The following is a 26,335-nucleotide window of genomic DNA, read 5'->3' as shown; positions in this document are numbered from 1 at the left end:
GTTATTAGCTATATGGCTTCTTCTCTCTCTTTGGATCTCAATACAAAGTTCTCCTCGATCTTCTTGGAGATCTATTCAATGTAACTCTTTTTACGGTGTGTTTGTCGAGATCCGATGAATTGTGGGTTTATGATCAAGATCATCTATGAACAATATTTGATTCTTCTCTGAAATCTTTTATGTATGATTGGTTATCTTTGCAAGTCTCTTCGAATTATCAGTTTGGTGTGGCGTACTAGATTGATCTTTCTTGCAATGGGAGAAGTGCTTAGCTTTGGGGTCAATCTTGCGGTGTCCTTTCCCAGTGACAGCAGGGGCAGCAAGGCACGTATTGTATTGTTGCCATCGAGGATAAAAAGATGGGGTTTATATCATATTGCTTGAGTTTATCCCTCTACATCATGTCATCTTGCGTAATGTGTAACTCTTTTCTTATGAACTTAATACTCTAGATGCATGCTGCATAGCGGTCGATGTGTGGAGTAATAGTAGTAGTTGCAGAATCATTTCGGTCTACTTGTCGCGGACGTGATGCCTATATACATGATCATGCCTAGATATTCTCATAATCTTTGTGAAATTCACGACTTTACTTGTTTCTCTAAGAACCCTAAAAAACACCTTCCCTACTATGATATCGAACAAATTGAAGAATTTGTCGTTTTTAAGGGTGCTCATGAAGTTGCTTCTTTGATTGAAAAGTATGATATTACTCTCTACAAATTTGAAAATTCCGACATACTTAAATATTGCTATGAAAACTATGCTCACAATGCCTATGTTAAGGAATTTATTGAGATAATGACCGTTGCTTTGGAAGAAAATAATGATATGCACGAATCTATAGATAATTATGATTTCGGTGATTTTACTGAAATATCCCTTGATGAACATGATGCTTACTATTCCTATAGCCATGATGACAATATTTATGGAGGTGAATTTGCTATAGTTCCTTATGTTAAACACGAGATTATTGCTATTGCACCCATACTTGATAGTTCCTTGAATCAAAAGCATGATTGCAATGATTTTACTATAAATTCTATTGATGTCAATTGTGCTAATAATATGCAAAACCCTAAGCTTGGGGATGCTAGTTTTGCTATGTCTACTACTTGTTGCAATGATCATGATTGGGGTGATTCTTCTTATGATCTTGAAAATTTATTTAAGCCCAATGATGAATATGAGATTGATAATAGTGTTTGCAATAATATTGAAAGTGGGTTTCGAGAGGTCATGACTTTAGTTAATGATAATCCCACTATTTTGGAAGAGTGTCAACTTCGTATGCATGTGGATCGTGTTGAGAATATGTTATGTGATAGCTATTTTGTTGAATTTTCTTATGATCCTACATGTAGTTATTATGAGAGAGGAAAATATGGTTGTAGAAATTTTCATGTTACAAAAGTACCTCTTGTTGTGTTGAGATTGCTATCGTCTCTTTCTTCTTCCTTGAATATGCTAGTTTTTGCTTGTCTTGATAATTTATTTGCCTATAATATGCCTATGCATAGGAAGTATGTTAGACTTAGATGTGTTTCTCATATGCTATGTGATGCTCTCTTTGTGCTTCAATTCTTGTCTTTCATGTGAGCATCATCGAAATTATCAATGCCTAGCTAGGGGCGTTAAACGATAGCGCTTGTTGGGAGGCAACCCAATTTTATTCTTGTTTCTTGTTTTTTGTTCCTGTTTAGTAATAAATAATTCATATAGATTCTGTTTAGATGTGGTTTTACGCTTTTAATTAGTGTTTGTGCCAAGTAGAACCTTTGGGAAGACTTGGGGAAAGTCTTTGCGATCTTGCTGTAAAAAACAGAAACTTTAGCGCTCACGAGATTTGCTGCTATTTTTTACTGGAGAGCGCGATTAGGTTGATAATTTTTCAGATGATTAACAGATAAATTCCTCACGTCCAGCAATTTATTTTAGAATTTTTGGCGTTACAGAAGTATTCTAAACCTACAGATTACTACAGATTGTTCTGTTTTTGACAGGTTCTGTTTTTCGTGTGTTGTTTGCCTATTTTGATTAATCTATGGCTAGTATCGGAGGTTATGAACCATAGAGAAGTTGGAATACAGTAGGTTTAACACCAATATAAATAAAGAATGAGTTAAGTACAGTACCTTAAGTGGTGGTTTGTTTTCTTATACTAACGGAGCTCATGAGATTTTCTGTTCAAGTTTTGTGTTGTGAAGTTTTCAAGTTTTGGGTAAAGATTTGATGGATTATGGAATAAGGAGTGGCAAGAGCCTAATCTTGGCGATGCCCAAGGCACCCCAAGGTAAAATTCAAGGACAACCAAAATCCTAAGCTTGGGGATGCCCCGGAAGGCATCCCCTCTTTCGTCTTCTTCTATCGGCAACTTTACTTGAAGCTATATTTTTATTCACCACATGATATGTGTTTTGCTTGGAGGGTCTTGTATGATTTGAGTCTTTGCTTTTTAATTTACCACAATCATCCTTGTTGTACGCACCTTTTGGGAGAGACACACATGATTTGGAATTTATTAGAATACTCTATGTGCTTCACTTATATCTTTTGAGCTAGATAATTTTGCTCTAGTGCTTCACTTATATCTTTTAGAGCACGGTGGTGGTTTTATTTTATAGAAATTATTGTTCTCTCATGCTTCACTTATATTATTTGAGCGTCCTTTAGAACAGCATGGTAATTTTCTTTGGTTATGAAATTAGTCCTGATATGATAGGCATCCAAGATGGGTATAATAAAAACTATCATAAAAAGTGCATTGAATACTATGAGAAGTTTGATACTTGATGATTGTTTTGAGATATGAAGATGGTGATATTAGAGTCATGCTAGTTGAGTAGTTGTGGATTTGAGAAATACTTGTGTTGAAGTTTGTGATTCCCGTAGCATGCACGTATGGTGAACCATTATGTGATGAAGTCGGAGCATGATTTATTTATTGATTGTCTTCCTTATGAGTGGCCGTCGGGGACGAGCGATGGTATTTTACTACCAATCTATCCCCCTAGGAGCATGCGCGTAGTACTTTGTTTCGATAACTAATAATTTTTTCCAATAAGTATGTGAGTTCTTTATGACTAATGTTGAGTCCATGGATTATACGTACTCTCACCCTTCCACCATTGCTAGCCTCTCTAGTACCGCACAACTTTCGCCGGTACCTTAAACCCACCATATACCTTCCTCAAAACTACCACCATACCTACCTATTATGGCATTTCCATAGCCATTCCGAGATATATTGCCATGCAACTTTCCACCGTTCTGTTATTATGACACGCTTCATCATTGCATATTGCTTTGCATGATCATGTAGTTGACATCGTGTTTGTGGCAAAGCCACCGTTCATAATTCTTTCATACATGTCACTCATGATTCATTGCATATCGCGGTACACCTCTAGAGGCATTCACATAGAGTCATATTTTGTTCTAAGTATTGAGTTGTAAGTAAATAAAACCGTCATGGTCATCATTATTAGAGCATTGTCCCATGTGAGGAAAGGATTATGGAGACTATGATTCCCCCACAAGTCGGGATGAGACTCCGGACAAAAAGAAAAAAAGAAAAGGAAAAGAGGCCATAAAAAAGGCCCAAATAAAAAAAGAGAAATGAGAGAAAAAGAGAGAAGGGACAGTGTTACTATCCTTTTTCCACACTTGTGCTTCAAAGTAGTACCATGATCTTCATGATAGAGAGTCTCCTATGTTGTCACCTTCATATACTAGTAGGAATTTTACATTATAGAACTTGCCTTGTATATTCCAATGATGGGCTTCCTCAAAATGCCCTAGGTCTTCGTGAGCAAACGAGTTGGATGCACACCCACTTAGTTTCTTTTGTTGAGCTTTCATACACTTATAGCTCTAGTGCATCCGTTGCACGGCAATCCCTACTCACTCACATTGATATCTATTGATGGGCATCTCCATAGCCCGTTGATACGTCTAGTTGATGTGAGACTATCTTCTCCTTTTTGTCTTCTCCACAACCACCATTCTATTCCACCTATAGTGCTATCATGGCTCACGCTCATGTATTGTGTGAAGTTTGAAAAAGTGTGAGAACACCAAAAGCATGAAACAATTGCTTGGCTTGTCATCGGGGTTGTGCATGATTTAAATACTTTGTGTGAAGAAGATAGAGCATAGCCAGACTATATGATTTTGTAGGGATAACTTTCTTTGGCCATGTTATTTTGAGAAGACATGATTGCTTTGTTAGTATGCTTGAAGTATTATTATTTTTATGTCTATATTAAACTTTTGTCTTGAATCTTTCGGCTCTGAACATTCATGCCACAATAAAGAAAATTACATTAAGAAATATGCTAGGTATCATTCCACATCAAAAATTCTGTTTTTATCATTTACCTACTCGAGGACGAGCAGGAATTAAGCTTGAGGATGCTTGCTACGTCTCCAACTTATCTATAATTTTTTATTGTTCCATGCTATTATATTATCTGTTTTGGATGTTAATGGGCTTTACTAAGCACTTTTATATTATTTTTGGGACTAACCTACTAACCCAAGGCCCAGTGCAAATTGCTGTTTTTTTGCCTATTTTAGTGTTTCGCAGAAAAAGAATATCAAACGAAATCCAAATGGAATGAAACCTTCGGGAAAGTTATTTTTGGAACAAACGTGATCTAGAGGACTTGGAGTGGACGTCAAGAAATCAACGAGGAGTCCACGAGGCAGGGCATGCGCCTACCCCCCTGGGCGCGCCCTCCACCCTCATGGGCCCCTCGTGGCTCCACCGACCTACTTCTTCCTCCTATATATATCCATATACCCCGAAAACAACCAGGAGCACCACAAAACCCTATTTGCACCGCCGCAACCTTCTGTACCCAAGAGATTCCATCTTGGGGCCTTTTCCGGAGCTCCGCCGGAGGGGGAATCGATCACGGAGGGCTTCTACATCAACACCATAGCCTCTTGGATGATGTGTGAGTAGTTTACCTCAGAACTTCGGGTCCATAGTTATTAGCTAGAAGGCTTCTTATCTCTCTTTGGATCTCAATACAAAGTTCTCCTCGATCTTCTTGGATACCTATTCGATGTAACTCTTTTTGCGGTGTGTTTGTCGAGATCCAATGAATTGTGGGTTTATGATCAAGATTATCTATGAACAATATTTGATTCTTCTCTGAAATCTTTTATGTATGATTAGTTATCTTTGCAAGTCTCTTCGAATTATCATTTTGGTTTGGCCTACTAGATTGATCTTTCTTGCAATGGGAGAAGTGCTTGGCTTTGGGTTCAATCTTGCGGTGTCCTTTCCCAGTGACAGCAGGGGCAGCAAGGCACGTATTGTATTGTTTCCATCAAGGATAAAAAGATGGGGTTTATATCATATTGCTTGAGTTTATCCCTCTACATCATGTCATCTTGCCTAATGCGTTACTCTTTTCTTATGAACTTAATACTCTAGATGCATGCTGGATAGCGGTCGATGTGTGGTGTAATAGTAGTAGTTGCAGAATCGTTTCGGTCTACTTGTCGCAGACGTGATGCCTATATACGTGGTCATGCCTAGATATTCTAATAATTATGCACTTTTCTATCAATTGCTCGACAGTAATTTGTTCACCCACCGTAATACTTATGCTACCTTGAGAGAAGCCACTAGTGAAACCTATGGCCCCCGGGTCTATTCTCTATTATATTAATCTCCTCTCAACTAGTTATTTCTGGTGCCGTTTATTTTGCAATCTTTACTTTCAATCTATATCATAAAAATACCAAAAATATTTATCTTATTATTATTATCTTTATCAGATCTCACTCTCGTAAGTTACCGTGAAGGGATTGACAACCCCTTTATCGCATTAGTTGCGAGGTTCTTATTTGTTTGTGTAGGTATGAGGGACTTGCGTGTAGTCTCCTACTGGATTGATACCTTGGTTCTCAAAAACTGAGGGAAATACTTACGCTACTTTGTTGTATCACCCTTTCCTCTTGAAGGGAAAACCAATGCAGTGCTCAAGAGGTAGTAGCGCCCCCCCCCCAAGTCCAATCCGAATTAGGTGTGGGGCCGGCCCCCTTTCCTTCCCTCTCTCTTTCCCCCTTCCTTCCTCTCCTACTCCAACTAGGGAAGGGGGAATCCTACTCCCACCGGCAGTAGGACTCCCCCCTTGGGCGCGCCATGAGAGGGTCGGCCCTTCCCCTCCTCCACTCCTTTATATACGGGGGAGGGGGCACCCCATAGACACACAAGTTGATTGTTTAGCCGTGTGCAGTGCCCCCCTCCATAGATTTCCACCTCGGTCATATCGTTGTAGTGCTTAGGCGAAGCCCTGCATCGGTAACTTCATCATCACCGTCATCACGCCATCGTGTTGAAGAAACTCTCCCTCGACCTCAGCTGGATCTAGAGTTCGTGGGACGTCACTGAGCTGAACATGTGCAAATCGCGGAGGTGCCGTACCTTCGGTGCTAGGATCGGTCGGATCGTGAAGACGTATGACTACATCAACCGCGTTGTCATAATGCTTCCGCTTTCAGTCTACGAGGGTACATGGACAACACTCTTCCTTCTCGTTGCTATGCATCACCTAGATGGATCTTGTGTGTGCGTAGATTTTTTTTAAATTACTGCGTTACCCGACAATCCACTCCCGGATCACTATTGTACCCTCTTGCGAAACTCATTGTGAGGTACACAATAGGTCTGGTACACAGCATAGCATACTTTATAGAACCTATGACTGAGGCATAAGTAATGACTTTTCATTCTCTTTCTATTTTCTGTCGTGGTCGTGTTTTGAGTCTTACTCAACTTTACACCTTGCAATACAAGCAAGAACTCCTTCTTTGACTGATCCATTTTGAACTCCTTCAAAATATTATCAAGGTATGTACCCATCGAAAGTCCTATCAAGCGTCTTGATCTATCTTTATAGATCTTGATGCCCAATATGTAAGTAGCTTCACCGAGGTCTTTCATTGAAAAATTCTTATTCAAGTATCCTTTTATGCTATGCAGAAATTCTGTATTATTTCCAATCAACAATATGGCATCCACATATAATATCAGAAATGCTACAAAGCTCCCACTCACTTTCTTGTAAATACAGGCTTCTCCAAAAGTCTGTATAAAACCATATGCTTTGATCACACTATCAAAGCATACATTCCAACTCCGAGATGCTTGCACCAGTCCATAAATGGATCACTGGAGCTTAAACACTTTGTTAGCACCTTTCGGATTGACAAAACCTTCTGGTTGCATCATATACAACTCTTCTTTAAGATATCCATTAAGGAATGCAGTTTTGACATCCATTTGCCAAATTTCATAATCATAAAATGCGGCAATTGCTAACATGATTCGGATGGACTTAAGCATCGCTACGGGTGAGAAGGTCTCATCGTAGTCAACTCCTTGAACTTGTCGAAAACCTTTTGCAACAAGTCGAGCTTTGTGGACAGTAACATTACCGTCAACTTCAGTCTTCTTCTTGAAGATCCATTTATTCTCTATGGTTTGACGATCATCGGGCAAGGGAACGAATGTCCACACTTTGTTCTCATCATCGCTTCCTCATAGTTCATAGGTTCGTCATGGTCAAGTAACATGATCTCCAGAACAGGATTACCGCACCACTCTGGTGCGGATCTTACTCTGGTTGACCTACGACGTTCGGTAGTAACTTGATCTGAAGTTTCATGATCATCATCATTAACTCCCTCACTAATTGGTGTAGGCATCACTGGAGCTGATTTCAGTGATGATCTACTTTCCAATTCGAGAGAAGGTACAATTACCTCATCAGTTTCTACTTTCCTCCCACTCACTTCTTTCGAGACAAACTCCTTCTCCAGAAAGGATCCACGCTTAGCAACAAAGATCTTGCCTTCGCATCTGTGATAGAAGATGTACCCAACAGTTTCTTTTGGGTATCCTATGAAGACACACTTCTCCGATTTGGGTTTGAGCTTATCATGTAGAAACTTCTTCACATAAGCATCGTCACCCTAAACTTTAAGAAACGACAGCTTAGGTTTCTTGTCATACCATAGTTCATACGGTGTCGTCTCAATGGATTAGATGGTGCCCTATTTAAGGTAACATCCCAAAATTCTAAATTTTGGAATGTTATAATAAATAGATAGATTTGACTGATTGTTTGATTGATTGTGTGAAATTGAGTGAAATTCGAAACTTTTTGAAAGTTAAATGAGAGGGAATAAAAGGACTTTCCCAAACTTTCATTTGTGCATTTATGATGCCCGTGAATTCAAATTCTTTCCATCACAAAACCCTTGAGAGAAGATAACATGACTTCTTCCATTTATTTAAATGAAAAGGGTTTTTGAAAATATTAGAATTTCACTTGAAAATATTTCAAATTTAGAAACTTTAAGCAACTCATTGATTTTCATGAGAGAAGATAAAATGACTTCTTCAAAATATATGAAATACGAGTTGGAAGTTTAAAAGGATCAAATTTAAAGTCCGTTTGAAATTATTTTCAATTTGGAGTTATTTTGGTTTTATTCAAATTATTTTTCTCCAAAAATAAAATAAATGGAAAATAGGGTAAAATGATTCCCTACATCAGAAAATTGGAGAGAAATAATTTTGAAATCATTTTGGTATTTCTAAAATTATTTTTATTGGGTTTTACTATAGAAGTAGCAATGTTTGAATTATTTTAATTTTTCTCGATTTTATATAACTTGCAAAAAATGTTCACGTTGTAGAAAATCTTTTTCTGAAATTTGTGATATACAATATGCCTATATAAAATTTTATTTTATTATGGTTATCCATTTTTATTTTTTTTTGCTTCTATACAAAAAGGGAAGAAAAAAACTATGCATGCGCCTTGAACTAACCGCCGCCCAAATGCGTAGCATAGCAGCAGGCCGGTCCGTTTTTCTTTTGTTTTCTTTTGTCTTTTTTTTCGTTTATGTTTAGTTTTAAAAAAAAAATTTAAAAAAAATAGACTTCGAAAAATAAAGAACCTGCAGCCCGCGCGCGGCCGGCCGAGGCCTTTAGGCCCGTGCGAGGCGTTAGCCTTTTTCTTCTCTGTTTCGTATATTTTCGTCTATGTTTAGTACCACATTGCCTAGCCTTTGACCCTTAAACCTCTTTTCCAATTATAAATATAGACCCAAAGAGCCTTCAAAAATCATCCGATTTGAATTAAATCAATATTTTGGTTTGACTAGATTCATTTAAGAAAAATATATTTCTCCTCTCCGGCGCGACTTCTGAAATTGTCTCTTCTCTCCAAAGTCGTCTTTTCTCTGCCTTATAAAGGTATTTTTCTTTGTTTTTTATACTTCCGTAGTTTATTATTTCTAGACTAATACGATAGAATAATTAGATTATCAATTAGTCTACGTATTTATACATTAGACTTTAGCCGTAACTATTTTTCTTCCGTAAAACAGCTTGGCCCTGATTTTTGAAATAGCCATAACTTTTCACTCGTTTATCCAAATTAGATGAACCCAGCGCCTATAGCTTCGTCTTGTTTTCACCTATCCAGTGAACCTGTCACATCAACTTTTTAAAAATTTCAAATTTCGAAAATTTGTTTAGATTCATATTCAAACTTCTTTTGAACATAACTTGAGTTCCGTAACTCCGATTTAGTTGATTCTTTGTGCAAATGGAAGCTCTTGACCTAAACATTCTGATAAGGACAAATTCACATAATTTTGGTACTGTTAGAAATTATTTTATGTTGCAAGAGTTATTTTCTTGGTTTTGGTGTTTTCCAAACTGTCTTCTTCGTTCTTCCCGATCTTCTGAGTGATTGCTTATGTGTGGTTACTATTGCTTGCTCACGATAGATTGAACGGAGTGTGACGAGTAGAACTATTAAGAGTTATGAATGCGAATCATCTTCATCAACATTGCAGGCAAGTTCACACTTTGATCATATCCCTTTCATACCCAGTTTTTATGCATTAGTTTCACCCTCAAACATTGCACGGTTAGGAATTTGATAACATGTGGGTATCGGGAAGTAGTTGATGAGGTAGGAACCTATTGCCCTGCATTCAAATCTTGGGACTACTGTTACATTATGCTTAGGTTGCCATGCTATGCTCGTAGACATGGATTGGGTTTGAGTGTATCCATGACAGATTTGAGATTCTTATTTAATGGTTCAACTTAAGGTGACAACTTTAATACACATCTGGGTGGATTGAGGCACCTGGGGAACCCAGTGATTGCCTGTATTTTTGGAAATCCCGGGGTACCGTCTGATTTTCCTATGGACCGCCACCCAGGCTCAAAGGGATCATAAGATTATTCATGTTGGAAACTTTCGTGTGCAGCCACGTGCCATTATGGGCTCTGGCATAGTTGATTAAGTCGTGTGAACTCTTACAGTGGTAGACTAGCAGATGTAGGGGATGTAGGTGTACCGGTCTTCCCATCGTAAGGTGCTAACGCTTCTGAAAGACAGTGCTTCGGTCATCCGTTTCTCAAACACCTTATAGTGCGAGAAATCCAACGGAGGAAATCGAGTCTTGTGGGGAAAAGTGCACAAACCTCTTTAGAGTGTACAAACTAATCATGGTTAGCCGTGTCCCCGGTTATGGACATTTTGAGTATCTGGTTCTTGGATTATCATGTTGATCTCATCACTCTAAATTAATTTTGTTGGGTTATTAATTACTTTTAATTGGAATTGAGATGGGGTTTACCATTCTCAATGTTTTCAACCAACTTTGTAGTTAAATAAAATGTATTCCTTTGCGGTAGGGAAAAATTGGCTTTTCGCAAAAACATTATAAACATAGAGCTTTTCCACCAGCCATATATGCATGTAGTGATAGCTATTATTCATCATTATCCTATGGTGTGAATTTGCCAGTACATTCAATGTACTGACCCTTTGTGGCTGAAACGTCTCATGTTGCAGGATTTTCTTACGATGAGTAAGTGATACGTTAGGGTTACGATTTCTACACTCAACTTTGCCGTTGGTGTTGATGGGAATCCACAACCTTGTTACTTCCGCTATTTGGATTGAGGTAATAATATTTTACGTTAATTTATACATGTGATTTACCTCTGTTATAAATCCTCGAGTACTGTGTGTGTCAGCGTACCGATCCAGGGATGACACTTAAGCACAGAGACTTGACCGTCTGAGGTCGGGTCGCTACAAGATGGTATCAGAGCACATGTTGACTATAGGACGTGACCCTAGAAATTGGCAAGCACATAGGAAATATTTTCTCTACAACTTCATTTTCAAAAGATCTTTTACCTCTCTTCTCTTCTGAGCTTATTCAAAAAATTCCTTTTTAGTGAGACTATACCCCTTCCCCTTTGGACCACTCAAAGATTCGACGGATGAGACAACTCCAAGAAGTACAAGATATCAGACAACCACAACCACTACGGAATGAAGAAGATTTTACCATGCATTATAACAATGGAAAGTACAACGGTTGAAGAATTCCGAAGACTAGGAGAATTTGAAGGCCTTGAAGAAATCCCAGATTTGTATGACCTAGGAAGGTTACCCTTATGGAACTTAGCAGACTATGGAAGCTGTCAATACCCGAGCTCAAGGTGTATCGGAGAAAGGCTGGAGCAGGGAGAGTTAAAAACTCAAAGTTCTGTCAAGGAAAACCCTAAGGCAGGAGATATCAACTATGGAGAGATAGCTCTTGGAAATGACAAGAGCAGAAACATGGCTATCCATGAGGTTATCGCCCGCTTATGATATTTTCACTATGCTGAGTAAAGCATGCATATGCATGGAAGGATTGGATGGTAGAAGGATGATGGAGCACCTATCAGCAAGAGAGGAAGTTTTGATCTTAGATGGTGTATCGCCAAGATCTGGAGTAGTACATCAAGAATTTTAAGATGGAGCTCCAGGAAGCCGTATTAGACAAGGAAGCATTTTGTGAAGAACTAGGGAACCAGAAGCTGAAAGTAGCCAAGCTGGAGGAGCTACAACCTCGAGATACCAGAGATTTGTCAAGAACTGAGGGACAGTAGGACCATGGCTCATGCCAAGGATGTTGAAACCCAGAAGTTTGGAACGCAACTCCAGAAATATTAAAGGACGTCACGAGAGACTTTGCGTCAACAAGGATGATCTGGAAAAAGAACTTGAGAAGGACGAGCACGAATCGAAAAAAGCCATCGGAGACATGAACAAGACTTGAAGAGTTTGGCGACGTTGAAGATTTCTTGACCATTAGAAGACCAAACCCTTGTTATATACCTACGTTAGATGCGACGTTTGCGAGCTGTCATTTGTTGATGTTTTTCCGACAGCCTCAAATAAAATCTTCCTTTCCAAAACTATTGTTTGTATTGTGTGTATCTCTCCCTCCCTATCTCTCTTATCTCACCCCAAAACCCTTGGACCCAATAGAGGATGAATGGAGATGAGCTTGTATTTTCCGGACCGACGAGTCAATTGGAGACGGACCGATGGATTCAGAACATGGAGGATCACATGAAGAATAACCCTATAGTCAAAAGGATGAGACCCAGCATGCTTTTCAGTGCTTTGAAAGAGGTGCTGCTACTTGGTGGAGGATGTACCAAACCATAAATGGATGGCAAAGAGTAACCACTTGGGAAGAATTTAAGTTGACTCTTCAAAGATCTCGTCTTGTGTCCTAGAAGTTGAGGCCTTATGGAAAGGATATGAAGAAACCTTGTGCATACAAGCTTTGTGAAGAAATAGGACACAACCATAAAGAAAACAAGGATGAATACCCTCATAAGCGGAGGATTACCAAAGGAGTTAGCCGCGGATCTCAGGGAACTTCGGTTGGAGATTGTTCCCAAAGGTTTTGTTGCAGCAATGGAAGTTTAGTCTACATTGTTGGGAAAGATTCGTGAAGCTCAGAAGGATGACAAAGAGATTGCTGAGGTAAAAGAGAGGCCAAAGGTTTTCGTAAGGATGAGCACGACACCTTATGGTTCGAGGACCGTGTATATGTGCCCAATAATGCAAAGATCAGGAACTTAATACTTCAGGAGGCTCATGACTCACCATACTCGATTCGCCCTGGAAACACCAAGTTGTATTTGGATTTAAAGGAGTGTTTCTGGTGGACTGGTATGAAGAAGGATATTGCGGAGTATGTAGTCGTAGGTGATGTATGCCAGAGAGAGTAAAAGCAGAGCATCAGAAGCCAGCAGGATTACTACAGCCTATGCCAATACCTGAATGGAAGTGGGATAAGCTTGGCATGGATTTCATTACCGGATTTCCCAGAACTCGATTGGGATATGATTCTATCTGGGTAGTAGTTGATTCGCTTGACCAAAGTGTCTCCCTTTATCCCAATGAAAACCACCTATACAAGTGCGAAGTTGGCCAAGATATATTTGACCAGGATCGTAGGTCTGCATGGAGTTCCGAGGACCATCATATCAGATAGAGGAACACAGTTTACCTCAAAGTTTTGGAATCAGATGCACCAGACTTTGGGTACTATGCTAGAGTTCAGTACAGCCTTTCATCCGTAGACAGATGGATAGACTGAGAGAGTCAATCAGATTCTGGAGGACATGTTGAGAGCGTGTGCGCTAGATTATGTATCTAGTAGGGATGATAATCTACCTTACGCAGAGTTCTCATACAACAACAGTTACCAAGCCAGTTTGAAGATGGCCCCTTTTGAAGCTTTGTATGGGAGTAGGAGCCAGACACTGTTGATGTGGGATGAAGTTGGAGACCGTCAGTTGTTTGGACCAAATGTGATCAAGGAGTCAGAAGAGAATGTTAAGTTGATTCGAGATAGACTGAAGGTAGCTCAGTCCAGGCAGAAGAGTTATGCAGACTCAAAAATGCAAGGAGGTAGTCTATGAAATTGGAGATAGAGCATGTCTTCGTGTGTCCCCTCTGCGAGGAGTTAAATGATTTGGAGTTAAGTGAAAGTTAGCCCCGATATTTATAGGACCATACCGAGTTTTGGAGCGTATGGGAGAAGTGGCCAACACGTGGGAGTCACCCGAAGGACTGTCAGGGGTTCATGATGTGTTTCACGTTTCCCAGTTGAAGAAGTGCCATGCAGAGATGGCCAATATTCCCCTGTAAGGACGCTTGACCCTGGAAAGGATAATGATGTTCCACGAAGTGGAGTATGGACTTCATAAGTATAAGTTTTTATCTCGGTATGTGGGATATCCCACGAGGATGAAGAGATGAATTACTATTGGATATAAAGGAGGTATGATGTTGGAAATATGGATCAATGGAAATTCCATGATGAGTCTGAGTAATCATGTCCTAATTTGGTGCCAATAGAAGGAAGGAAGACAGTACAATTGGATGGATTTAAGAATACTAGGAAGTTGGAAGTTGGAATAATGATCAGTTGCCTGATGATAAGTTCAAGGACTACAAGTGATGAGATGGGCCATAACCCACAGGCCCCAGGACCTGCCAAGAAGCAAGCACATTCTTGCTGAAGGAAAAACCCTGGAAGAAGTTACGTTTATCGGCAGACGATCTTATAGAGTAATGCAAAACCTGAGAGTTGTGAAGAAACGATAGATGTTTGTTTGGCTTGCAGAATCAATGGATTTATCCGAACTTGGTTCGTTGACAAGAGAAATTCTGCAATGCTTAAGAGGATGACCGAGTGTTAGAATGCGATATTCGCTAAACCATGTACAAGGTAATGATTTGGGTGCGGGATGGATTGATCACCATACCGACTTACTCTTATTATTCGCCTTGCTATATGGGATGGTAAATCTGAGTGACTTACCTATAGTAGAGAGACGACGATATTAAGCCTTGTTTAAACCTTAGAATGGTATAATCATTTTCCCTTGTACAAGGCAGTTGTTGCCAATTGTAGGACATACGGTGAGAATGAAGCCTAGACCCATTTCCTGCAGGAGAAGCCATAAATGGTTGACCACCATGAGATATCGATAGTTGTTTAGTATTGGCGCCAGACCCGTCAGCTAACAAGACCCAATCTCGAAAGAACCGTACCTAGATGAAAGACAGAAGAATTGAGGAAAAGGTTATGCCACTACCGAAAGAGCCCAGATAAGGAATTATCCTGAAGATCTGAGAAGACCGACACTGTTAACAATATGGATGAAGTATATGAGTTTTGATGGAACCGTAACCATGCTCCTAAGGGTGGTAGCACCCCACACCCCCTCCTGCGATAATTGATGGATTTTGAGGAGACCCCCAATCCTAACCTATTTCTTTCTAGCCTCACCGAATCTCGAGGACGAGATTCATTTTAAGGGTGGTAGGTTTGTAACATCCTAAAATTCTAAATTTTGGAATGTTATAATAAATAGAAAGATTTGATTGATTGTTTGATTGATTGTGTGAAATTGAGTGAAATTCAAAACTTTTCGAAAGTTAAATGAGAGGGAATAAAAGGACTTTCCCAAACTTTCATTTTTGCATTTATGATCCCCGTGAATTCAAATTCTTTCCATCACAAAACCCTTGAGAGAAGATGACATGACTTCTTCCATTTATTTAAATGAAAAGGGTTTTTGAAAATATTTGAATTTCACTTGAAAATATTTCAAATTTAGAAAATTTAAGCAACTCAATGATTTTCATGAGAGAAGATAAAATGACTTCTTCAAAATATATGAAATACGAGTTGGAAGTTTAAAAGGATCAAATTTAAAGTCCGTTTGAAATTATTTTCAATTTGGAGTTATTTGGGTTTTATTCAAATTATTTTTCTCCAAAAATAAAATAAATGGAAAATAGGGTAAAATGATTCCCTACATCAGAAAATTGGAGAGAAATAATTATGAAATCATTTTGGTATTTCTAAAATGATTTTTATTGGGTTTTATTGTAGAAGTAGCACTGTTTGAATTAGTTGATTTTTTCTCGATTTTATATGACTTGCAAAAAATGTCCATGTTGTAGAATTGTTTTCTGAAAATTTTGATATATAATATGCCTATATAAAATTTTATTTTATTATCGTTATCCAGTTTTCTTTTTTTGTTTCTATAAAAAAGAAAAAAAACTACGCGTGCGCCTTGAACTAACCGCCACCCACGTGCGTAGCATAGCAGCAGGCCGGCCCGTTTTTCTTTTGTTTTATTTTGTCTTTTTTTATTTTATTTTCGTTTATGTTTAGTTTTTTTTAAAAAAAATTCAGAAAAAAAATAGACTTCGTAAAAAAAGAAAAAATCTGCAGCCCGTGTACGCGCGCGGTCGGCCGAGGCCTTTAGGCCCGTGCGAGGCGTTAGCATTTTTATTCTTTGTTTTGCATATTTTCGTCTATGTTTAGTCCCGCATTGCCTAACCTTTGACGCTTAAACCTCTTTTCCACCTATAAATATAGATCCATAGAGCCTCCAAAAACTATCCGATTCGGGTTAAATCAATATTTTGGTTTGACTAGATTCATTTAAGAAAAATATATTTCTCCTCTCCGGCGCGACTTCTGGAAATTGTCTCTTCTCTCCAAAGTCGTCTTTTCTCCGCCTTATAAAGGTATCTTTCTTTATTTTTTTATACTTCCATAGTTTATTATTTCTAGACTAATATGATAGAATAATTAGATTATCAATTAGTCTACGTATTTATACATTAGACCTTAGCCGTAGCTATTTTTCTTCCGTAAAACAGCTTGGCCCTGATTTTTCAAATAGCCATAATTTTTCACTCGTTTATCCAAATTAGATAAAACCAGCGCCTATAGCTTCGTCTTGTTTTCACCTATCCAGTGAACCTGTCACATCAACTTTTTGAAAATTTCAAATTTCGAAAATTTGTTCAGATTCATATTCAAACTTCTTTTGAACATAACTTGAGTTTCGTAACTCCGATTTAGTTGATTCTTTTTGCAAATCGAAGCTCTTGACCTAAAATTTCTGATAAGGACAAATTCACATATTTTTGGTACTGTTAGAAATTGTTTTATGTTGCAAGAGTTATTTTCTTGGTTTTGGTGTTTTCGAACTGTCTTCTTCGTTCTTCCCGATCTTCTGAGTGATTGCTTATGTGGTTACTATTGCTTGCTCATGATAGATTGAACGGAGTGTGACGAGTAGAACTATCAAGAGTTATGAGTGAGAATCACCTTCATCAACATTGCAGGCAAGTTCACACTTTGATCATATCCCTTTCATACCCAGTTTTTATGCATTAGTTTTACCCTCAAACATTGCACGGTTAGGAATTTGATAACATGTGGGTATCAGGAAGTAGTTGATGAGGTAGGAACCTATTGCCCTGCATTCAAACCTTGGGAGCTACAATTACGTTATGCTTAGGTTGCCATGCTATGCTCGTAGACGTGGATTGGGTTTGAGTGTATCCATGACAGATTTGAGATTGTTATTTAATGGTTCAACTTAAGGTGGCAACTTTAATACACATCTGGGTGGACTGTGGCACCTGGGGAACCCAGTGATTGCCTGTATTTTTGGAAATCCCGGGGTACCATATGATTTTCCTATGGACCGCCACCCACGCTGAATGGGATCATAAGATTATTCATGCTGGAAACTTCCGTGTGCAGCCACGTGCCATTATGGGCTCTGGCATAGTTGATTAAGTCGTGTGAACTCTTACAGTGGTAGACTAGCAGATGTAGGGGATGTAGGTGTACCGGTCTTCCCATCGTAAGGTGCTAACGCTTCTGAAAGGCAGTGCTTCGGTCATCCGTTTCTCAAACACCTTATAGTGCGAGAAATCCAACGGAGGAAATCGAGTCTTGTGGGGAAAAGTGCACAAACCTCTTTAGAGTGTACAAACTAATCATGGTTAGCCGTGTCCCCGGTTATGGACACATTTTGAGTATCTAGGTTCTTGGATTATCATGTTGATCTCATCACTCTAAATTAATTTTGTTGGGTTATTAATTACTTTTAATTGGGATTGAGATGGGGTTTACCATTCTCAATGTTTTCAACCAACTTTGTAGTTAAATAAAATATATTCCTTTGCAGTAGGGAAAAATTGGCTTTTCGCAAAAACATTATAACCATATAGCTTCCACCAGCCAAATATGCATGTAGTGATAGCCATTATTCATCATTATCCTCTGGTGTGAATTTGGCTAGTACATTCAATGTACTGACCCTTTGTGGCTGCAACATCTCATGTTGCAGGATTTTCTTACGACGAGTAAGTGATACGTTAGGGTTACGATTTCTACACTCAACTTTGTCATTGGTGTTGATGGGAATCCACAACCTTGTTACTTCCGCTATTTGGATTGAGGTAATAATATTTTACATTACTTTATACATGCGATTTACCTCTGTTATAAATCCTCGAGTACTGTGTGTGTCAGCATACCGATCCAAGGATGACACTTAAGCACAGAGACTTGACCGTCTGAGGTCGGGTCACTACATTTAACATGAATGCAGTTGTCTCTAATGCATAACCCCAAAACTATAGTGGTAAATTGGTAAGAGACATCATATATCGCACCAGCATAATGATGTAAGGCCATAGAAGGTTCGCTCCATTGTTTCGGAGAACAGAGTCACTGGCTCGCTCCATTGTTCCGGAGAACGGAGTCTTAGTCATCTTGCCCATGAGGCATGGTTCGCAAGCATCAAGTGATTCGTAATCAGGTGATTCCAAAAGCCCATCAGTATGGATTTTCTTCATGCCCTTTACACCAATATGACCTAAATGGCAGTGTCACAAACATGTTGCACTATCATTATTAACTTTGCATCTTTTGGCATCAATATTATCAATAAGTGTATCAATGCAATCGAGATTCAGTAAACCATTTACATTGGATGTAAGGCCATAGAAGGTTTTATTCATGTAAACAGAACAACAATTATTCTCTGACTTAAATGAATAACCTTGTCGCAATAAACATGATCCAATTATACTCATGCTCAATGCAAACACTAAATAACATTTATTTAGGTCCAATAATAATCCTGAAGGTAGAGGGAGTATTCAATGGTGATCTTATCAACCTTGGAATCACTTCCAACATACATCGTCACCTCTCCCTTAACTAGTCTCTATTCATTTTGTAACTCATGTTTCGAGTTACTAATCATAGCAACTGAACCAGTATCAAATACTCAGGGGCTACTATGAACACTAGTAAAGTACACATCAATAATATGTATATCATATATACTTTTGTTCACTTTGCCATCCTTCTTATCCGCCAAGTATTTGGGGCAGTTCCGCTTCTACTGACCATTTCCTTTGCAGTAGAAGCACTTAGTTTCAGGCTTGGGTCTAGCTTTGGGCTTCTTCATGGGAGTGGCAACTTGCTTGTCATTCTTCTAAGCCGTAAAGCATGGCACACTAAACTATCAAGTAGTTATCATACCGAGCTTACCAAACATTCATAACGTCTGTATCTGCTCCTGCAATAGGTCCGTCACCTAGTGGTACATCAAGGACATAATTCTTCTGTGCAGCAATGAGGATAATCCTCAGATCACAGAGCTAGTCTGCATCATTGCTACTAACATCTTTCAACATAGTTTTCTCTAGGAACATATCATAAATAAAACGGGGAAGCTATACGCGAGCAATTGATCTACAACATAGATATGCAAATACTATCAGGACTAAGTTCATGATAAATTTAAGTTCAATTAATCATAGTACTTAAGAACTCCCACTTATATAGGCAACCCTCTAATCATCTAAGTGATCACGTGATCCATATCAACTAAACCATGTCCGATCATCATGTGAGATGGAGTAGTTTTCAATGGTGAACATCACTATGTTGATCATATCTACTATATGATTCACGCTCGACCTTTCGGTCTTAGTGTTCTGAGGCCATATCTGCATATGCTAGACTCGTCAAGTTTAACCCGAGTATTCTGCATGTGCAAAACTGGCTTGCACCCGTTGTATGTGAACGTAGAGCTTATCACACCCGGTCATCACGTAGTGACTCAGCACGAAGAACTGTCGCAATGGTGCATACTTAGGGAGAACACTTATACCTTGAAATTTTAGTAAGGGATCATCTCATAATGCTACCGTCGTACTAAGCAAAATAATATGCATAAAAGATAAACATCACATGCAATCAAAATATGTGACATAATATGGCCATCATCATCTTGTGCCTTTGATCTCCATCTCCAAAGTACCGTCATGATCTCTATCGTCACCGGCATGACACCATGATCTCCATCATCTTGATCATTATCAACGTGTCATCACATGGTCGTCTCGCCAACTATTGCTTTTGCAACTATTGCTATCACATAGCGATAAAGTAAAGCAATTGTATGGCGCTTGCATCTTATGCAATAAAGATACAACCATAAGGCTCCTGCCAGTTGCCGATAACTTTAACAAAACATGATCATCTCATACAAAAATTTATATCTCATCACGTCTTGACCATATCACATCACAACATGCCCTGCAAAAACAAGTTAGACGTCCTCTACTTTGTTGTTGCAAGTTTTACGTGGCTGCTACGGGCTTAGCAAGAACCGTTATTACCTACGCATCAAAACCACAACGATTTTTCATCAAGTTTGCTGTTTTAACCTTCAACAAGGACCGGGTGTAATCACACTCGATTCAACTAAAGTTGGAGAAACACACACCCACTAGCCACCTGTGTGTGAAGCACGTCGGTAGAACCAGTCTGGCGTAAGCGTACGCGTAATGTCGGTCTGACCTGCTTCATCCAACAATACCGCGGAATCAAAGTATGACATGTTGTTAAGAAGTATGACTATTATTGCCCACAACTCTTTGTGTTCTACTCTTGCATATAACATCTATGCAGAGACCTGGCTCGGATACCACTGTAGGGGAACGTAGTATTTCATAATTTTCCTACGATCACGCAAGATCTATCTAGGAGATGCATAGCAACGAGAGGGGAGAGTGTGTCTACGTACTCTCATAGACCGAAAGCGGAAGCGTTTAAGTAACGCGGTTGATGTAGTTGAACGTCTTCGCGATCCAACTGATCAAGTACCGAACGCACGGCACCTCCGCGATCTGCACATGTTCAGCTTGGTGACGTCCCTTGAACTCTAGATCCAGCTGAGGGAGAGTTTCGTCAGCATGACGGCCTGGTGATGGTGATGATGAAGTTACCGCCGCAGGGCTTCGCCTAAGCACTACGACAATATGACCGAGGTGGAAATCTGTGGAGGGGGCACCGCACACGGCTATGAAATCAACTTGTGTGTCTATGGGGTGCCCCCTCCCCCGTATATAAAGGAGGGTAGGAGGAGGAGGTCCGGCCACAAGGGGCGCGCCCAAAGGGGGGATTCCTACTCCAAGTAGGAGTAGGTTTCCCCCTTTCCTAGTCCAAGTAGGAGAAGAAGGAAGGACAGGAGAGGGAGAAGAAAAGAGGGGGGCGCCTCCCCTCCCTAGTCCAATTCGGACCAGCCCATGGGGGGACGTGGCCTCCCCTTGTGGCCCTTCTCTCCTTTCCACTAAGGCCCATGAAGGCCCAATACTTCCCTCAGCGAATTCCCGTAACTATCTGGTACTCCGAAAAATACCCGAACCACTCAGAACCTTTCCGATGTTCGAATATAACCTTCCAATATTTCGATCTTTACGTCTCGACCATTTCGAGACTCCTCGTCATGTCCGTGATCTCATCCGGGACTCCGAACAAACTTCGGTCATCAAATCACATAACTCATAGTACAAATCGTCATCGAACGTTAAGCATGCGGACCCTACGGGTTCAAGAACTATGTAGACATGACCGAGACACATCTCCGATCAATAACCAATAGCGGAACCTGAATGCTCATATTGGCTCCTACATATTCTACGAGGATCTTTATCGGTCAAACCGCACAACAATATACGTTGTCCCCTTTGTCATCGGTATGTTACTTGCCCGAGATTCGATCGTCGGTATCACCATACCTAGTTCAATCTCATTATCGGCAAGTCTCTTTACTCGTTCCGTAATGCATCATCCCGTAACTAACTCATTAGTCACATTGTTTGCAAGGCTTATAGTGATGTGCATTACCGAGAGGGCCCAGAGATACCTCTCCGATAATCGGAGTGACAAATCCTAATCTCGACCTATGCCAACTCAACAAATACCATCAGAGACACCTGTAGAGCATCTTTATAATCACCCAGTTACGTTGTCTCATTTGATAGCACACTAAGTTTTCCTCCGGTATTTGGGAGCTGCATAATCTCATAGTCATAGGAACATGTATAAATCATGAAGAAAGCAATAGCAATAAACTAAACAGTCATAGTGCTAAGCTAACGGATGGGTCTTGTCCATCACATCATTTTCTAATGATGTGATCCCGTTCATCAAATGACAACACATGTCTATGGCCAGAAAACTTAACCATCTTTGATTAACGAGCTAGTCAAGTAGAGGCATACTAGGGACACTCTGTTTGTCTATGTATTCACACATGTACTAAGTTCCCGGTTAATACAATTCTAGCATGAACAATAAACATTTATCATGATATAAGGAAATATAAATAACAACTTTATTATTGCCTCTAGGGCATATTTCCTTCATATTATCGCCCACAACTCTTTGTGTTCTACTCGTGCATATAACATTAACGCATAGACCTGGCTCGGATGCCACTATTGGGGAACGTAGTATTTCAAAAAAATTCCTACGATCACGAAAGATCTATCTAGGGAAGCATAGCAACGAGCAGGGACAGTGTGTCCACGTACCCTCGTAGACCGAAAACGGAAGCGTTTAATAACATGGTTGATGTAGTCGAACGTCTTCGTGATCCAACCGATCCAAGCACCGAATGTACGGCACCTCCGCGTTTAGCACACGTTTAGCTCGATGACGTCCCTCAAAATCTTGATCCAGTTGAGGCCGAGGGAGAGATCCGTCAGCACGACGATGTGGCGACGGTGATGATGAAGTTACCTGCGTAGGGCTTCACATAAGCACTACGACGATATGACTGAGGTGTGTAACTATGGAGGGGGCACCGCACACGGCTAAGAGATTGTCTGTTGTGCTATTGGGGTGCCCCCTGGCCACGTATATAAAGGAGGGAGGGAGAGAGGAGGCCGGCCAGGTTGGGCGCGCTAAGGGGGGAGTCCTACTTGGACTCCTAGTCTAAGTAGGATCCCCCCTTTTTCTTTCTTCCACCGAAGAGAAAGGGAAGGGAGAGAGGGGGGAGGAAAGAGGGGGCACTACAAAAAAAAGACACATCCGTGACATTTTGGGCCGAACGAATTTTTTTGTCATACTTATGACACTTCTATGACGATAATTGTGACAAAACCCGGTATCATCATAGATGTGCTGGGGTCCTACTTCTATGACAAAAAATCATGACAGAAAATGGGCTTTTCGTCCTGGGCGGGACGAAGACGCAACTGCATGACATTCTTTGGGCCGTCCATGACGGAAAAGACCGTGGTAGAAGCGAGGGCGAGGAAAATATCGGGGAGTTCCCGGTTACGGTGGGTGGTCGGGGGCCGAGTGATGCGCATTTCTCTCATACGTACGCGCGTGTGTGTGAGGTGTTGGGCTCTAACTGAACCCGAGCGAGGCATTGGGCTCTCACTGAACCCGAGCGATTGCGCTGTAGGCTACGCGTTACTGAACCCGAGCGATTGATTGATCCCTTGCTGTTAACTGAACCCGAGTGATTCCTTCGCTACTGCTACTAACTGAAGCCGATCGATGCTGCCTCTGGATGAACAGTGAGCGTTGTTGGGGGGTTTGGATGAACAGTTCCTGGTGGGGGTTGGACGAACAGGACCCCGTGGTAGTAGAGGTCGTTGCCGCTGGATGAACAGTACCCCGATCGATCGAGCCGGTGGATGAACAGGACCCCGTGGAGGGCTGGATGAACAGGACCCCGTGGAGGGCTGGTTGAACAATATTCGGTGGAGGGCTGGTTGAACAGGAGCCGGTGGAGGGCTGGATGAACAGTAGCCTGTGGAGGGGTGGTTGAACAGGACCCCGTGGAGAGGGTTGGTTAAACAGTGGCCGATGGAGGAGCGCGCGGTGGAGGCTGGATGAACATGAGCTCGTGGATGAAGAGTCGCAGGTGGAGGCTGGAGGAGGTCAACAGTGGATGAATAGGAGCCCGTGGAGGCTGGAGGAGGTCGACGGTGGAGATGAACAGTATCTCGTGGAGTACCGTTTTGCGGTAGGCCAGACCCCTCCCGATGAACAGGACCCCCGTTTCGACCGTAGCGCTCCAACACAATTCTGTTTCCTCCGTTTGGCGGTACGCCACACCCCTCCCGATCAACAGGATCCCGTTTCGACCGTATGAGGTCCGTTTCCTCCGTTTTGCGGTACGCCAGACCCCTCCCGATGAACAGGATCCCGTTTCGAGCATGGCCGGTCGAACACAAGGTAGTTTCCTCCGTTCTGCGGTACTCCAGGACTCGTTTCCATTGCCTGTTCCATCCAAGCCGGTTGGCTCCCGATGAACACGACAACACATTCCATTTCGACCCAGACGATTGCCTCCCCATGAACACGACGACGACGCAACTTCTCCATTCCGACCCAGTCATGTACATGAGCCCTGGCCGTACGTATGCGCGAGTAGGCGTTCGAGACCCCGCCTATATGTACGTATGTGGCCATATTTTCTTTCTTGCACCCTGGCCGCTGTACGTACGTGTACATGCTACGTGCGCGCCTCTACTACGACAGGTTCCCTTCCTTACTCGGCTACGGTTCATCGCTGCAGCCTGCAGACAGACCGATCGACCAGTATGTACGTACACGTTCGCCACCAAAATGACAATGCTACGTACGCTTCGACCAGGTGGGTCCCGACTGTCAGGAACTTCCTTGCGTGCGAAGATGTAGCTGGTGGGTCCCACCAGTCAGGGGGAAACGTTTTTTTCACGAAATACAGTGACCCGTCCGGTGGGTCCCTGCTGTCATGTGGAGGAATAATTATTTTGCGCGTAATAAGGAGGCACTTCCTTGCTGCAGCTTTGGACCCAGCTGTCAGCCTCTCCATGTACAGTACTCTTCCGACGGAAGTCGTTCATTGACCACATTGACCACGCCGCGCCGAGAGCACCAGGGCGGTAGACGATGGCGAGGCCTAGGAAGGGGATGACGTGGAGCCAAGGAAGACGCGGCAGTGGATGCCCACGCAGAGGGGAGTGCGTGGGTTGACTGCTTCGACTGCGGTGTGAGGCCGCCGTCGCCGGAGAATAACAGGAGGTGTGGTGAGTATAGAGGGATGTCATGGCCAGCGGTGGTAGCATAGCCGGACACGGGAGGCAGGAGCAGGCAGCATGGACGACGCTTGTTTGGGCGGCTGGAGCAAGAAGAACAGATGTTGAAGAAGCACTATGGGCGTTGGATGGACATCGTACGGTCACTGGAGTTAGAATCGTTCATATTGACTAAGTTGACATAGCCCTCTGTCCACGTCAACTTTGTAGGCCCACAAGTCAGCCTCCCACTGTGGTGGGTCCTAGCTAGCAGGGGGAGTATTCATTTTTTGTGCGTAATAAGGAGGCACTTCCTTGTGTGCGAAGATATAGCGGGTGGGTCTGAGCTGTCAGCGGTAGTATTCATTCTTTTTGGCATAATAAGGACACACTTCATTGCGTGCGAAGATGTAGCTAGTGGGTCCCAGCAGTCACGGGGAGAAAACTTTATTTCCAGGGTAAAAAGGATGCAGTTGCATGCATGCGTCCATGGGCATGGTGCGTCCCTACTGTCAGCCTCTCACGTACAGTCATCTTCCGATGACTCTCGTTTATTGACCATGTTGACCACACCATGCCGAGCGCACCAAGGCCGGTGGATGATGGCGAGGCCCTAGACTGGAACGACTCGGAGATAGGGAAGACGCGGCAGTGGAGTCGCAGATGGAGAGGAGTGGGAACCTTGATTGGTTCGGATGCGCGGTAGCACTGCCGCCCACGGGAGACATGAGCAAGAACAGAGGTTGAAGAAGGAGCACAGCTGCTGGATTAACATCCAACGGTCCAGCTGCTAGAATCATTTGTTTATTAAGTTGACAAAGCCCTTCGTACACGTCTGCTTAGTAGGCCCACAAGTCAACCACCAAATCTGATGGGTCCCAGCTGTCAACGGGAGGAATAGTTTTTTCACATAACAAGGAGGCACTTCCTTCCGTGCGAAGATACAACCGGTGGGTCCCAGCTGTCAGGGGGAGGAAACATTTTTTCAGCTTAATAAGGAGGAACTTTCCTTGCATGCGACCATGGACCTCGTGGGTCCCAGCCGTCAGGCTCTCCAGTCCTCTTCTGATGACTCTCGTTTGTTGACCACGCCGCGTCGAGCGCAACGAGGCGGTGGACGACGGTGAGGCCTCAGACGGGAACGACCCGGAAATGGGAAGACGCGGCAGTGGAGTCACAGACTGAGAGGAGTACGAGGGTTATAACTGGTTCTG

Source organism: Triticum urartu, chromosome 7 (assembly GCF_003073215.2).
Source record: "Triticum urartu cultivar G1812 chromosome 7, Tu2.1, whole genome shotgun sequence".
NCBI classification, from domain to species: Eukaryota; Viridiplantae; Streptophyta; class Magnoliopsida; order Poales; family Poaceae; genus Triticum; species Triticum urartu.
Note: the sequence above shows the minus strand (reverse complement) of the source record.